A 15,518-nucleotide genomic window follows, 5' to 3' on the forward strand; every position below is an offset into this window, starting at 1 on the left:
TTTCAGTGAAATGAGTTTGGCAGCAGTCCAGTGCCCAGTGGAGTTGGGACTGGGATATTAATGGGCTGTTTGTTTCTGGCTGATGTGGGTGTGCACACTGTGCGTGCGTGAGAGCCAAATACATTCCCCAACCAGTCACGGCAACCTCCATAGAAACACAGTGCAAGCACCATGCTTACTGGAGAGACTGCTGCACGTTCCCTCTCTCCCCCTTCTCTCTCTCTCTCTCTCTTTCTCTCTCAGGTTTGCTTCCATCACTCTCTCAGACTTTCTCTTACAATCTTTTTCTCAAATTGCCTCTTTCTGTTCCTGCTCTCTCTCTCACTCTCTCTCTCTCTACCCCTGCCCTCTCTCAATCTGCCCCTTCCCTCTCTCTCTATAAACCTTGCCCTCCCTCCCTGCCTGCTCTCTCCTTCCCTTCCCCTGCCCCCTCTCCCTCTCTCCCTCTGCCATCTCTCCCAGAACTATCTCCTCGCCCACTCTCGCACGCTCTGTCCCCTGTCTTCTCTCCGTGATCCCTCCCTCTTTCATTCTCTCACTGCTTTCCCTTCCTCTTTCTCTGTGACCTCTCTCTCTGCTTTCTTTCTGTGATCTTTTCATAGAATCACTACAGTAGAGAAAGAGACCATTCAGCCCATCGAATCAGCACCAACCCTTTGAAAGGGCGCCCAACTGGACCCAAACTCTACCCTATCCCCACCTAACCTTTGGACACTAAGGGCAATTTAACACGGCCTATCCACCTAACCTGCACATCTTTGGACTGTGGGAGGAAACTGGAGCACCCGGAGGAAACCCACACAGACACGGGAGAAAATGCAAACTCCACACAGACAGTGACCCAAGCCGGAATTGAACCCAGTTTCCTGGTGCTGTGAGGCAGCGGTGCTAACCACTGTGCCACACTGTCACAATTCTTAACAATTCCCTACCCTCTCTCCCTTTCTGGCCCGTCCTCTCTCCCGCTGTGCCTCTGCCCTCTCTCTCTCCCCTTCTGTCCCTAATCCTGCCCCCTCTCTTTGCCCCTTCCTTCTCTTCCTCTGGGCCCTTTACTCTCGCTCTGCTCCTGCCCCCTCTTCCTCGCGCTCTCTCTCCTTTCTGTCCTCTCTCTGTACCCCTGTCCTCTCTTCTTCTCTGTGCCCCCTCCTCCTCCCTCTCTGCCACTGCCCCCTCTCTCTCGCTTTCAGATAATCTTTCTCAGTCTTTCGCTCTCTGAATTTCTCAATCTGACCTTTCCCCTCTCTCTCTCTCTCTTTCTCTCGCTCTCTCTCTCTCTCTCTCTCTCTCTCTCTCTCTCTCTCTAGTTGCCTGATCTCTCTCTCTCTCTCACATTCCCTCTATCTCTCTGTGTGTGAGAGAGACTGCCCTTCAAGACTGAATGTGTTGGCTGTGTGTGTGTGTGAGAGAAGTATGCGAATGTGAGAGTATGCGAGTGAGTGCGTGATTGTGAAAGTGTGTGTGTGCAAGTGAGTTTGTGAGTAAGTGTAAGTGTGAGTTAGTGTGAGTGAGTGAGTGAGTGTGTGTGTGCGATAGCGTGTGCGAGTGTGTCTGGCCCTCGGCTCCGGCTCTCTCTCGTTGTGGTCACTGTGGGAAAAGTGGTTTTTTTTGCGCTCCCCATTGTGAGCACTTGTGTTGTAACCAGAGCAACAGGAAGTCACTGTTTTCCGGGGTTGGGCTTGATGGTAACCCATGGAAACTGGAGACAGGAATGGGTGACCATGTGGACACTGTGCAGCACTCAAAGTATCAGGAGGCCGAGAGATGGGAGACAGTCTCGCACACCTCACCCCTCTCACACTTCACTCCTCCATCCTCCTCCCCACTCTAACCTGCCTCCTCTCTGACACCGTCTTCTCTCCTCAACTCCGTCCAATTGCTCACCCTGTGCCTCTCTATCACCTTCTGTCCCTCCCTAAGCCTCAATTCACTGTTGGAGAGTCAGTGCTGAGGGAGCGTCACCAGATCGGAGGGTCAGTACTGAGGGAGCGCCACGCTGTCGGAACATCAGTACTGAGAGGATGCCTCATTGTCAGAGGATAATAGTGAGGGAGCACTAAAATGTCGAAACCTCAGTACTGAGGAAGCGCCGCACTGTCGGAGGGTCAGTACTGAGGGAGCGCCGCACTGTCAGAAGGTCAGTACTGAGGGAGCGCTGCACTGTCAGAAGGTCAGTACTGAGGGAGGTCTGCGCTGTCGGAGGGTCAGTACTGAGGGAGGTCTGCGCTGTCGGAGGGTCAGTGCTGAGAGGGTGCCGCATTGTCAGAGGATAGTAGCTAGGGAGCGCCAAACTGTCGTAATGTCAGTACTGAGGGAGCTTCGCCCTGACTGAGAATCAGTACTGCAGAGGGTCAGTACTGAGGGAGAACCGCACTGTCCGAGGGTCAGTATGGAGGGAATGCTACACTGCCGGCGGGTCAGTGCTGAGGTAATGCTACACTGTCGGGAGGTCAGTGCTGAGGGAGCACCGCGCTGTCAGAGCGTCAGCACTGAGGGAGCGCCACATTGTCAGAGGATCAGTACTGAGGGAGAATTGCACTATCGGAGGGTCAGTGCAAAGGGAGTGCCGCACTGTCAGCGGGTCAGTTCTGAGGGAGCGCCTCACTGTCGAAGGGTCAGTCCCGAGGGAGCTCTGCACTGTCAGAGGATCAGTACTGAGGGAGGGCCGCACTGTGGGCAGTCAGTGCTGAGGGAGCGCCACATTGTCAGAGGATCAGTGCTGAGGGAGCGCCACATTGTCAGAGGATCAGTACTGAGGGAGAATTGCACTATCGGAGGGTCAGTGCAAAGGGAATGCCTCACTGTCAGAGGGTCAGTGCTGAGGAAGTGCCGCACTGTCAGAGGGTCAGTGCTGAGGGAGCGCCTCACTGTCGAAGGGTCAGTCCCGAGGGAGCTCTGCACTGTCAGAGGATCAGTACTGAGGGAGAGCCGCACTGTCGGCAGTCAGTGCTGAGGGAGCGCCGCACTGTCGGAGGGTCAGTGCTGAGGAGAGCCATACTGTCGGTGGTCAATGCTGAGCGAGTGCCGCACTTTCAGAGGGTCAATGCTGAGGGAGCGCCACACTGGCGGAGGGTCAGTACTGAGGTAGCGCTGCACTGTCAGAGGGTCAGTACTGAGGGAGCGCCGCACTGTCAGAAGGTCAGTACTGAGGGAGCGCCGCACTGTCAGAAGGTCAGTACTGAGGGAGCGCCGCACTGTCGGAGGGTCACTATCGGAGGGTCAGTTCTGAGGGAGTGCCGCACTGTCTTCTAATCTTCTGTTTAATTTTGTGAGGTGAATGTTGGTTCCGAGCTCCAGACTGCCAACCTGAGACAGCAGTCAGATCCTCAGTTTAAAGTACCCATGAAATAATTCTTTTTTTCTGAATTTAAAGTGCCCAATTCCTTTTTTCCAATCAAGGGGGGATTTAGTTTGGCCAATCCAACTACCAACAAAGAAAAGTACAGCAGAGGAACAGGCCCTTCGGCCCTCCAAGCCCGTGCCGACCATGTTGCCCGTCTAAACTAAAATCTTCTACACTTCCGGGGTCCATATCCCTCTATTCCCATCCTATTCATGTATTTGTCAAGGTGCCCCTTAAACGTCACTATCGTCCCTGCTTCCACCACTTCCTCCGACAGCGAGTTCCAGGCACCCACTACCCTCTGTGTAAAAAAACGTGCCTCGTACATCTCCTCTAAACCTTGCCCCTCGCACCTTAAACCTATGCCACCTAGTGATTGACCCCGCCACCCTAGGGAAAAGCCTCTGACTATCCACTCTGTCTATGCCCCTCATAATTTTGTAGACCTCTATCAGGTCGCCCCTCAACCTCCGTCCTTCCAGTGAGAACAAACCGAGTTTATTCAACCGCTCCTCATAGCTAATGCCCTCCATACCAGGCAATGTCCTGGTAAATCTTTTCTGTACTTTCTCCAAAGCCTCCACATCCTTCTGGTAGTGTGGCGACCAGAATTGAACACTATACTCCAAGTGTGGCCTAACTAAGGTTCTGTACAGCTGCAACATGACTTGCCAATTCTTATACTCAATGCCCCAGCCAATGAAGGCAAGCATGCCGTATGCCTTCCTGACTACCTTCTCCATCGGTGTTGCCCCTGCACATCATTGGATTGTGGGGGTGAAACCCATGCAGAGACGGGGAGAATGTACAAACTCCACACGGACAGTGCCGCAGTGCCGGGATTGAACCGGGTCCTCGGCGCCACGAGGATGCCATGAAAGGAAAAGACAAGGAGCAAGGTAAAATAAGGGGGGGGGGCGGGGGAGATATAGATTCAATGGAATGTCCTCCCTCAGCACTGACACTCCGACAGTGCGGCACTCCCTCAGCACTGACACTCGGATGGTGCACACTACCTCAGGATTGACCCTCCGACAGAGCGGCGTTCCCTCAGGACTGACCCTCCGACAGTGCGGAGCTCCATCAGCACTGACCCTCCATCAGTGTGGCGCTCCCTCAGCACTGACCCTCCGTCAGTGCGGCCTCCCTCAGTACTGACCCTCTGACAGTGTGGCGCTCCCTCAGCACTGACCCGCCGTCAGTGTGGCGCCCCCTCAGTACTGACCCTCTGACAGTGCGGGGCTCCCTCATCACTGAACCACCGACAGTCCAGCGCTCCTTCAGCACTGACCTTCCGACAGTGCGGCAGGCCCTCAGTACTGACCCTCCAACAGTGCAGCGCTCCCTCAGCATTGACCTTCCAACAGTGCGGCCTCCCTCAGTACTGACCCTCTGACAGTGTGGCGCTCCCTCAGCACTGACCCACCGACAGTCCAGCGCTCCTTCAGCACTGACCTTCCGACAGTGCGGCAGGCCCTCAGTACTGACCCTCCGACAGTGCAGCGCTCCCTCAGCATTGACCTTCCAACAATGCGGCGCTCCCTCAGCACTGACCCTCTGACAGTGCGGCGCTCCCTCAGCACTGACCCTCTGACAGTGCGGCGCTCCCTCAGCACTGACCCTCCCACAGTGCAGTGCTCCCTCAGCACTGACCCTCCCACAGTGTGCTGGTCCCTCAGTACTGACCCTCTGACAGTGCGGCGCTCCCTCAGCACTGACCCACCGAAAGTCCAGCGCTCCTTCAGCACTGACCTTCCGACAATGCGGCGCTCCCTCAGCACTGACCCTCCTGCAGTGCGGCAGGCCCTCAGTACTGACCCTCTGACAGTGTGCCGGTCCCTCCGTATTGTGACCAGAGAGTCGGGTTTGTTAGTTGGTCTCAAGTGTCTGGAGGGAAGTCTCGAATACACAATCTTCTAATTGGTCGCAAGCGTGGGACTGACAGCTGGCAACGATGCCAGTCAGTCCTGCCCCAGGAGCCTGTGTCATTTTCAAACCAGTGTCTAGTCGCTCAGATACAAAGCTACCCAGGGGATTTCTGTTGTTCTATTTTCAATCCAATTTCCTCTCTTCTCCCCCCCCTACAGCTAATGTGCCAAGACTCCAAACTCCCAGCTGACTGGGAAACCCACCCTACGACCCCAGGATCGCCCTTTAAGTTGGTTAACATTCTTCAATTAACGAAAGAACTATTTACAACAATAGAACATAGAACATAGAACAGCACAGCACAGAACAGGCCCTTCGGCCCTCAACGTTGTGCCGAGCCATGATCACCCCACTCAAACCCACGTATCCACCCCACACCCGTAACCCAACAACCCCCCCTTAACCTTACTTTTATTAGGACACTACGGGCAATTTTAGCATGGCCAATCCACCTAACCCGCACATCTTTGGACTGTGGGAGGAAACCAGAGCACCCGGAGGAAACCCATGCACACAGGGGGAGGACGTGCAGACTCCACACAGACAGTGGCCCAGCCGGGAATCGAACCTGGGACCCTGGAGCTGTGAAGCATTTATGCTAACCACGATGCTACCCTGCTGCCCCGCATATATAACAAGCATCTCTCGAGAAGAGGTTCTGATAGGGTTAATCAGTCCATTGAGAGTGACACAATTCACTAACGGGTGCTTCAACAGTAGAGATAACTTCAGCTTGAACCTTAACGGGTTGACTCAATTTGCAAGGTTGCCTGCGTGCGAGCAGTTTCCTCAATTCCCCTGGAACATTAGGGTGTTCGTCCTCAGGGTAGCTTGCTACGGCATTACTTTCCTTTATTGCTGGATGACTGACAAGCCTCCTCTTCTCAGCGTGTTCCTCTGGTTCTCTTCTCCTCAGATGGCCCAGGTGTTTTTTATCCTTCTCCCTTGCACCTCTATCGTGTACGATACTGGACCTGTTTTGGCCACGACCGTTCCCGGGATTCAATTTGGACCAAATCATTCACCTCAAATAAAGTCAGAGTCAAAGAGGTCTACCACACAGGAAAGGCCCTACAGCCCATCGAGTTTTCTTTGAATCCTGTTTGCTCTGTCTAGCCTCCACCCTTTCCGCCAAATTCAGAAATATAAGGTCCAATCGTGTTCGAATGAGTCTGCCTATTGGCAACGAAGTGGGTGTAACATTTGTGGTTATATGAGATGCAGTCCGCTAAGTGAGCAGGAACTGGGCCAGTTGGAGTTGTTGCGGGGCTGACGACTGTTTCTTCACGGCGGCCTAGAATGTTTGGATGTCTCTCTCAGCCAGCCCATTGGAAGCAGGGCGGTAGGGAGCAGCTTTAATATGTCGAACGCCATTGGTCCTCATAAAATCTTGGAATTCTTCACGAATAAAAACAGTCCCATTATCCGAGACCAGAACCTCGGGCAGCCCGTGGGTGGCGAATGTCTGTCCCAATTACTCTACTATTGCTGATGAGGTCGTGGACTTCATTTTGTGTAGGGGGAGGCTACCCAAAGCGAATGTGTTCAAAATGTGCCTATGTTGAAGCGTGTACTTGTAGGCTGCTAACAATCAAGCAGTGTCGTACCTAGCTGAAGCTATGGGAGGGATTGGCCTTATCCTCCCTAAATAATCCCAATGGCGATAACGACTATGAAATATCATTTAGAGACGTGCTGGTGGAACTTTTTGACTCCGATTTTCATGGCTGGTCCCTCCTTTCCAATTCGGCACTATGCTTGTTCAGCACAGGTCAAAGTCCTCAATACAAAGACGATAGGCCTTTCTTCCATCTTATGGGCCAAAACCACCCCTATTCCAGAAGGGATGCATCCCAAGTCAGGATAATCTCTTTTGGTGGCTTCCCCCCCATCCCCCGCTTTCAGTGACCTTGAAAATGTAATGGAAGCATTCTAGATTCAGAGCCCATTGCTCTGTATTAGGGACGAATGGTTCTAGTTTTCCAAAATAGGAGCAATCTGTCATTCACAGACTGATGAACGAGTTTTCTTTTAAGGATAGATTTTCACACAAGGTCTGTTCTCCCGACTTCTGTAGCAGCAGGAAAGCACTCTAGTTCATCCTCGTCGCCAATGTAATATCCTGACAGACGGGCGACCATAATGAATGAAATGTTTATTAAACTGAGGAACTATACACAGGGAGTGGGTAAAATCTACCATGTTCTAAGACTCCAATCTCTTAACTAAATGGGAAAACTGCGCTCTGCGCTCCGCCCTCAGGGTTCACTCACTCCAGCACCATTGGCCGATCAGGTCACATGACCCGCCGAGAACCTGCCCCCTTGAAGGGGTAAGGTACCACCAGCACCATTCGCTACTCCTCAGACACTGAAGCAGTCCACGTGCAAACGCAACAAGACTTGGACAATATTCAGGCTTGGGCTGACAAGCGGCAAGCAACATTTGTGCCACACAAGTGCCAGGCAATGACCACCTCCAACAAGAGAGGATCTTACCATTTCCCACTTGACATTAATGTCAGTACATTACCATTGTCAAATCTCCCACTAACAACATCCTGGGGGTTACCATTGATCAGAAACTGAACTGGACCCAGCCAGCTAGGCGGGTATGTGTGTTGTAAGGAAGATGTAAAGTGGCTACAGGAGGATTTGGACAGACTGGTGAGTGGGCAGAAACATGCTGGGTGGAATATAATGTGGAAAAATGTAAGATTTTCCACTTTGGTAGAAGGAACAGACAAGCAGAGTATTTCTTAAATGGTGAGAGATTAGAAAGTGTAAATATACAAAAGGGTGGCATGGTGACACAGTGCTTAGCACTGCTGCCCCACAGCTCCAGGGACCCGGGTTCAATACCAGCCTCAGGTGACTGTGTGGAATTTGCACTTTCTCCCTGTGTTTTTTGCATGGGTTTCCTCCGGGAGCTCCGGTCTCCCCCAAGTCCAAAGGTGTGCGGGTTGGGTGGATTGGCCATGCTAAATTCCCTCTTAGTGTCCAAAAGGTTAGGTGTGGTTATAGGGATAGGGTGGAGACGTGAACGCAAGTATGGTGTTCTTTCCCAGGGCCAGTGCAGACTCAATGGGCAGAATGGCCTCCTTCTGCACTGTAAGTTCTCTGATTCTATGTCCTTGTCCACGAGTCACTGGAGGCTAACATGCAGGTGCAGCGAGCTATTGGGAAGGATAATGGAATATGAACCTTTATCAGGAGAAGATTTGAGTACAAGAGGAGTGAGGTCTTGCTTCAATGTATAGGAGCTTGGTTAGACAACACCTGGAGTGTTATGGGCAGTGTTGGTCCCATTACTTCAGGAAGGAAATTGTCAGAGAGGAGTGCAGAGAGGAGTGCAACGGAGGTTCACCAGACTGCCCGGTGATGGCGGGACTATCTCGTGAAGAGAGATCGGGCCAAACCGGACCTGGATTCTCTAGAGTTTCAAAGAACGAGAGTTGATCTCATTGAAACCTACAAAGTAGTTAAAGGAACAGACTAGGTGGATGACGGAGAAATGATTCTCTTGGTCGGGGAATCTCTAACCAGGGGGCACAATTTCAAAACAAGGGGGGAAGCCACTTTTGTCTTCATTTAACTCAAGAGGGTTCTGAGTTTTAGCGATTCCCTGGCCCAGAGGGCATTGGGAGCTTAGGGTCTGACTCCGTTTACAAGAGTGACAGATTTCTGAATGTAAATGATGCAATGGGATGTGGTGAGATTGTGAGAAAAAAAGCACCAAACTGGATGATCAGATCTGATAGTATCAAATACTGAAGCAGATTCACTGTGCGGAATGGCCAACTCTCGCTCCTGTGTCAATACGGTGGCTACAGCAGCAGCTCAGAGGCTGGGAATTCTGTGGACAGTAACTCGTACAAATGTACAGATTAGGAGCAGAAAGAGGCCACTCGGCCCCTCGAGCCTACCCCACCATTCAGCAAGATCGTGGTTGATCTGATTGTAACCTCAATCCTACATTTTCGCCGCCGTTTATAACCTTTCACCGCACTCGGTAATCAAGAATCTATCTAGCTCTGTCGTAAAAATAGTCAAAGATTCTGCTTCCACCGCCTTTTGAGGAAGAGAGTTTCAGAGACTCCCGACCCTCTGAGAGAAAGGATTTCTCCTCATCTCTGTCTGAAATGGGCAACCCCCTTATTTTTAAACAGTGACCCCCCCCTCAGTTCTAGATTCCCCCACAACAGAAAACATCCTCTACACATCCACCCTGTCAATAACCCCTCAGGATCTTAAAAGGTTTTGATTGAGTCGCCTGGTCTAAACTCTATTTGGATACCTCGCTAGATCTTTCCTCATAAAACAACCCACGCATTCCTGGATAAAAGCAAATTACTGCGGATGCTGGAATCTGAAAGGAAAGGGAAAATGCTGGAAAATCGCAGCAAGTCTGGCAGCATCTGTAGGAAGAGAAAAGAGCTAACGTTTCGAGTCCGATGACTCTTTGTCAAAGCCACGCATTCCTGGTACGAGTCTAATAAACCTTCTCGAAACGGCTTCCAACCCGTTTACCAGAAAGGGCATCAACCTGATTTCCATGAATTTGCACAGATTTTAATATCATTTAAAGGCTTTGCGCTGAAGCACCTGGCTCGGCGGAAAGCCCCCCACCCCCCCCCATCCTTTCCCCTTCCCCTCTCCCCTCCCCTCTATCACACACACACACACACACACACACACACACCCCCCCCCCCCCCCCCCCGCACCCGCAGCCTGGAGGCACACCGGCGAACTCACTGCTGGTTATCAAAAACAGAAACCAGACGCGATTCCTGTTCCGGGGGTGCCAGGAGACCCCGGGGTTGAGGGCAGAGGCTGGGCATTGCATCCTGGCACCACCCCATGGCAAGGGTCACTGCCGGGGGCACCGAGGTGGGCACTGCCAGGGGACAGTGGGTAAGCCTCTCTTCTTAAATAAGGAGACCAATACTGTACACATTATTCCAGATGTGGTCTCCCCAATGCCCTGTACACCTGAAGCATAACCTCCCTACTTTTGTCATCAATTCCCGTCACAATAAATGATAACATTTTATTAGCTTTCCTAATTACTGTCTGTACCTGTACACCAGGCTTTTTTTGATTCATGTACTAGGACACCCAGATCACTCTGCCCCTCAGAGCTATACAACCTCTCACCATTTAGATAAACTTCATTTTGGTTCTGCCAGAAAGGACAATTTCACATTTGCCCACGTTATACTCCATTAACAACCGGCCCCTCAATCCCTTCATCCAAATCATTCCATTGAAAAAGGTTGAGATCCCAGCACTGATGTGACACACCACACATCACACCTTGCCAACCAGAAAAAGACCCACTTATCCTGCTCTCCGTTAGCAGGAAACCCCTACACCATGAGCCTTATTTTCCACAATAACCTTTGATATGGCACCTTATCAAATGCCTTCTGTAAATTTAAGTACTGTACATCCACCAGTTCCCCTTTATCCACAATACATGTGACTCCATCAAAGAATGCCAATAAGTTGGTCAAACATGATTTCCCTTTCACAAAACCATGTTGACTCTGCTTGCTGACCTTGAACTTATCCAAGTGCCCTGTTATAAGTGCCTTTGAACATTTTCCCTGTGACAGATGTTAGCTTAACTGGTCTGTAGTTTCCCGCTTTCTGTCACCCTCCCATGTTGAATGAATGAAAGAGTTGCTGTTCCCAATCCAACGGAACCTTCCTCGCAACAAAGTAATGTTGTAAAATTAAAACCAATCCCCCCCCCCCCCCCCTTTTGAGGGAAGAGCTGACTGGTGGTGATTTAACCTGAGGGTCACCAGACCTCAGGCAAGGGTTGAGAAGACTAACCGGCTAAGTACAGGAATTGAACCCACGTTGTTGGCCTCGCTCTGCAATACAAAACAGCCGACTGAGCTAAAACCAACCCATCAACTATCTCATTAGCCACTACTTTCAACACCTTGGAGTGAAGCCAACAGGGCAGCACGGTAGCATTGTGGATAGCACAATTGCCTCACAGCTCCAGGATCCCAAGTTAGATTCAGGGTTGGGTCACTGTCTGTGCGGAGTCTGCACGTCCTCCCCGTGTGCGCGTGGGTTTCCTCCGGGTGCTCCGGTTTCCTCCCACAGTCCAAAGATGTGCAGGTTAGGTGGATTGGCCATGATAAATTGCCCTTAGTGCCCAAAATTGCCCTTAGTGTTGGGTGGGGTTACTGGGTTATGGGGATAGGGTGGAGGTGTTGACCTTGGGAAGGGTGCTCTTTCCAGGAGCTAGTGCAGACGCATTGGGCCGAATGGCCTCCTTCTGCACTGTAAATTCGATGATTCTATGACACGGGCTCTTATTAACCCACAGACCAAACTCAGTATCACTTCTGTGGTGTTGTAATTTTCCAGATTTCCACCCTCCCTTCCATTTCCTGTTTATAGCTGCTTCTGGGATGTTACCTACATCGTTCAGAGTGAAGCCTGATGCAAAATACCTGTTAAATAAACCCCAAGGCTTTCTATAGGTACATCAGGAACAAAAGAATGACTAGAGTAAGATTAGGGCCAATCAAGGATAGTAGTGGAAAGTTGTGTGTGGTATCAGAGGAGATAGGGGAAGCGTTAAATGGATATTTTTCGTCAGTGTTTACACAGGAGAAAGACAATGTTGTCGAGAATACTCAGGTACAGTCGACCAGGCTAGATGGGATTGAGGTTCACAAGGAGGTGTTAGCAATTTTGGAAAGTGTAAAAATAGATAAGTCCCCTGGGCTAGATGGGATTTATCCTAGGATTCTCTGGGAAGCCATCTTTATGCCGTCTTTGTCGACAGGAATAGTGCCGGAAGACTGGAGGATAGCAAATATTGTCCCCTTGTTCAAGAAGGGGAATAGAGACAACCCTGGTAATTATAGACCTGTGAGCCTTACTTCGGTTGTGGGTAAAATGTTGGAAAAGGTTATAAGAGATAGGGTTTATAATCATCTTGAAAAGAACAAGTTGATTAGCGATACTCAACACGGTTTTGTGAAGGGTAGGTCATGCCTCACAAACCTTATTGAATTTTTTGAGAAGGTGACCAAACAGGTGGATCAGGGTAAAGCAGTTGATGTGGTGTATATGGATTTCAGTAAGGCGTTTGATAAGGTTCCCCACGGTAGGCTATTGCAGAAAATACGGAAGTAAGGGATTGAAGGTGATTTAGCGGTTTGGATCAGTAATTGGCTAGCTGAAAGAAGACAGAGGGTGGTGGTTGGTGGCAAATGTTCATCCTGGAGTTCAGTTACTAGTGGTGTACCGCAAGGATCTGTTTTGGGGCCACTGCTGTTTGTCATTTTTATAAATGACCTGGAAGAGGGTGTAGAAGGATGGGTTAGTAAATTTGCAGATGACACGAAGGTCGGTGAAGTTGTGGATAGTGCTGAAGGATGTTATAGGTTACAGAGGGACATAGATAAGCTGCAGAGCTGGGCTGAGAGGTGGCAGATGGAGTTTAATGCGGAAAAGTGTGAGGTGGTTCACTTTGGAAGGAGTAACAGGAATGCAGAGTACTGGGCTAATGGCAAGATTCTTGGTAGTGTAGATGAACAGAGAGGTCTCGGCATCCAGGTACATAAATCCCTGAAAGTTGCCACCCAGGTTAATAGGGCTGTTAAGAAGGCATATGGTGTGCTAGCCTTTATCAGTAGGGGGATTGAGTTTCGGAGCCACGAGGTCATGTTGCAGCTGTACGAAACTCTGGTGTGGCCGCACCTGGAGTACTGCGTGCAGTTCTGGTCACCACATTATAGGAAGGATGTGGAAGCTTTGAAAAAGGTTCAGAGGAGATTTACTAGGATGTTGCCTGGTATGGAGGGAAGGTCTTACGAGGAAAGGCTCAGGGATTTGAGGTTGTTTTCGTTAGAGAGAAGGCTGAGAGGTGACTTAATAGAGACATATAAGATAGTCAGAGGGTTAGATAGGGTGGACAGTGAGAGTCTTTTTCCTCGGATGGTGATGACCAACACGAGGGGACATAGCTTTAAATGAGGGGTGGTAGATATAGGACAGATGTCAGAGGGAGTTTCTTTACTCAGAGAGTAGTAGGGGTGTGGAACGCCCTGCCTGCAACAGTAGTAGACTCGCCAACTTTAAGGGCATTTAAGTGGTCACTGGATAGACATATGGATGAAAATGGCATAGTGTAGGTCAGATAGGCTTCAGATGGTTTCACGGGTCGGCGCAACATCGAGGGCCGAAGGGCCCGTACTGCGCTGTAATGTTCTATGTTCTATATATCTCCTTGTTTTGCATTACCAATCCTTCAGGCTGACTTTCTGTATAGACACTTACTATCTGATTTAATATTTTTGGTTAGATGTCTCTTATCTTCTAATTTTTCCATCTTTATTTCAGCCACCATTTGCTTTTTTTTTTACATTCTACTTACCACCTGTTTTTTTCTTGAAATTTGATATTATCTTTAACCTTTCAAGTTAACCACAGATGGTGAGTCAGTCCCTTGGTCGTGTTCTTGCTCATTGGAATGTATCTATTCTGAAATATCCCCTTAAATGTTTGCCACTGCATCTCTGTTCAACTATCCCCGAACCTAATTTGCTCATTCACTATTGCCGGCTCAGGTTTCATGCCCTTGAGGTTTTTCAGTTTAAAACTATAGTTTTAGACCCACTCTTCTCTCCCTCAAACTGAATCCAAAATTCATATCATATTACGATCGCTGCTACCTGGGGGCATCTTCACCATGAGATCGTTAATTACTCCCATCTCATTGCACAATGCCAAGTTTACGCTCTGACCCAGACGGAGCCAGTCCTGTCAAAGGTTCGGCACATAGTCCTGTATTGTGGGCAGCACAGACAGCTCCCAGGCGAGTTGCGGGCATTTTCCTCCAAGCTGTCCGAATTCAGCGTGGAAGACGGCATCCTTTTGTGGGGGACGCGTGTGATTGTCCCGGAAAAAGGACAGGAGCTGATACTAAGAGACTTGCACAATGGGCATCCAGGTGTGACCAAAATGAAAATGTTGGCCCGGAGTTATGTCTGGTGGCCAGGCCTCGACACCGACATTGGGAAGGTGGCCCAAAACTGCTCCATTTGCCAGGAGCATCAGAAGCTTCCACCGGCTGCGCCCCTACATCACTGGGAATGGCCAGGGCGGCCTTGGGCGCGCTTGCATGCGGATTTCGCTGGCCCTTTTCAAGGATCCATGTTCCTTCTATTAATCAATGCCCAGTCTAAATGGCTAGAAGTGCATAAGTTGGTAGGCACAACGTCCTGCTCAACAATGGAGAAGATGCGTTTGTCTTTCAGTACGCATGGCCTCCTCGAGATGCTGGTCACTGACAACGGCACTCCGTTCACAAGTGAGGAGTTTGCGAGGTTCATGAAGATGAACGGCATACGCCATATCCACACCGCGCCATACCACCCGGCTTCCAATGGATTGGCGGAGCGCGCAGTGCAGACATTCAACCGAGGCCTAAAGAAGCAGTCTTCCGGGTCGATGGACACGAGACTGGCTCGTTTTTTGTTTTCATATAGGTCCACCTTACATGCGGTGACTGGGGTAGCTCCCATGGAACTACTAATGGGCCGGAGACTTCGCACCCGCCTTAGTTTGGTTTGCCCAGATATTGGCGCAAAAGTACCCTGCACTCAAGAACGGCAGGGACATGGTTTTCTTGGCATCGGCCGATTCAGCAGTTTGAGCCTGGTGACCCGGTGTTCATTCAAAATTTTTCTGGTGGTGCCCAGTGGATCCCTGGTGTTATCTTTCGACAAATGGGCCCGATCTCTTACCACGTGCAAGCCCAGGGTCGTCCCCAGTGCAAACATACAGACCATGATTGGTACAGAAGGCCGCCTCTTCCAAAATTTCCCTGCCCCCGGAGCTCACTTCTACAGCCGCAGAGACTAGACACAGCGGAGGGCGTTCCTCATGATCTTCCTCTGGGGCCGCACTCAAAGCCTGCGCAGGTCGTTGCAAAACCGAGTGGAGATAGGGACGCCGAGATGACAGAGGCTTTGGACTCCGACTCTGAGATGGAGGCACAGGACGCCTGAGAGGGGGAATCCTCGGTCCCACGGGCCGTGGATGTACAACCGTTCATCATGGAAGTGCCGTTCTCTGTCTCGTTACATGCGCCGCCCGAACCAGCGCCTCGTGCAAATGGTGTCCGGCCTGCAGCAAAACAAGTCCGATGCCCTCCTTCACCAGGGTCTTCGGTGGATTCCTTGGACTTTTGGGGGGAGGGGGTGATGTTATAA

Source organism: Scyliorhinus canicula, chromosome 21 (genome assembly GCF_902713615.1).
Source record: "Scyliorhinus canicula chromosome 21, sScyCan1.1, whole genome shotgun sequence".
Classification (NCBI taxonomy): domain Eukaryota; kingdom Metazoa; phylum Chordata; class Chondrichthyes; order Carcharhiniformes; family Scyliorhinidae; genus Scyliorhinus; species Scyliorhinus canicula.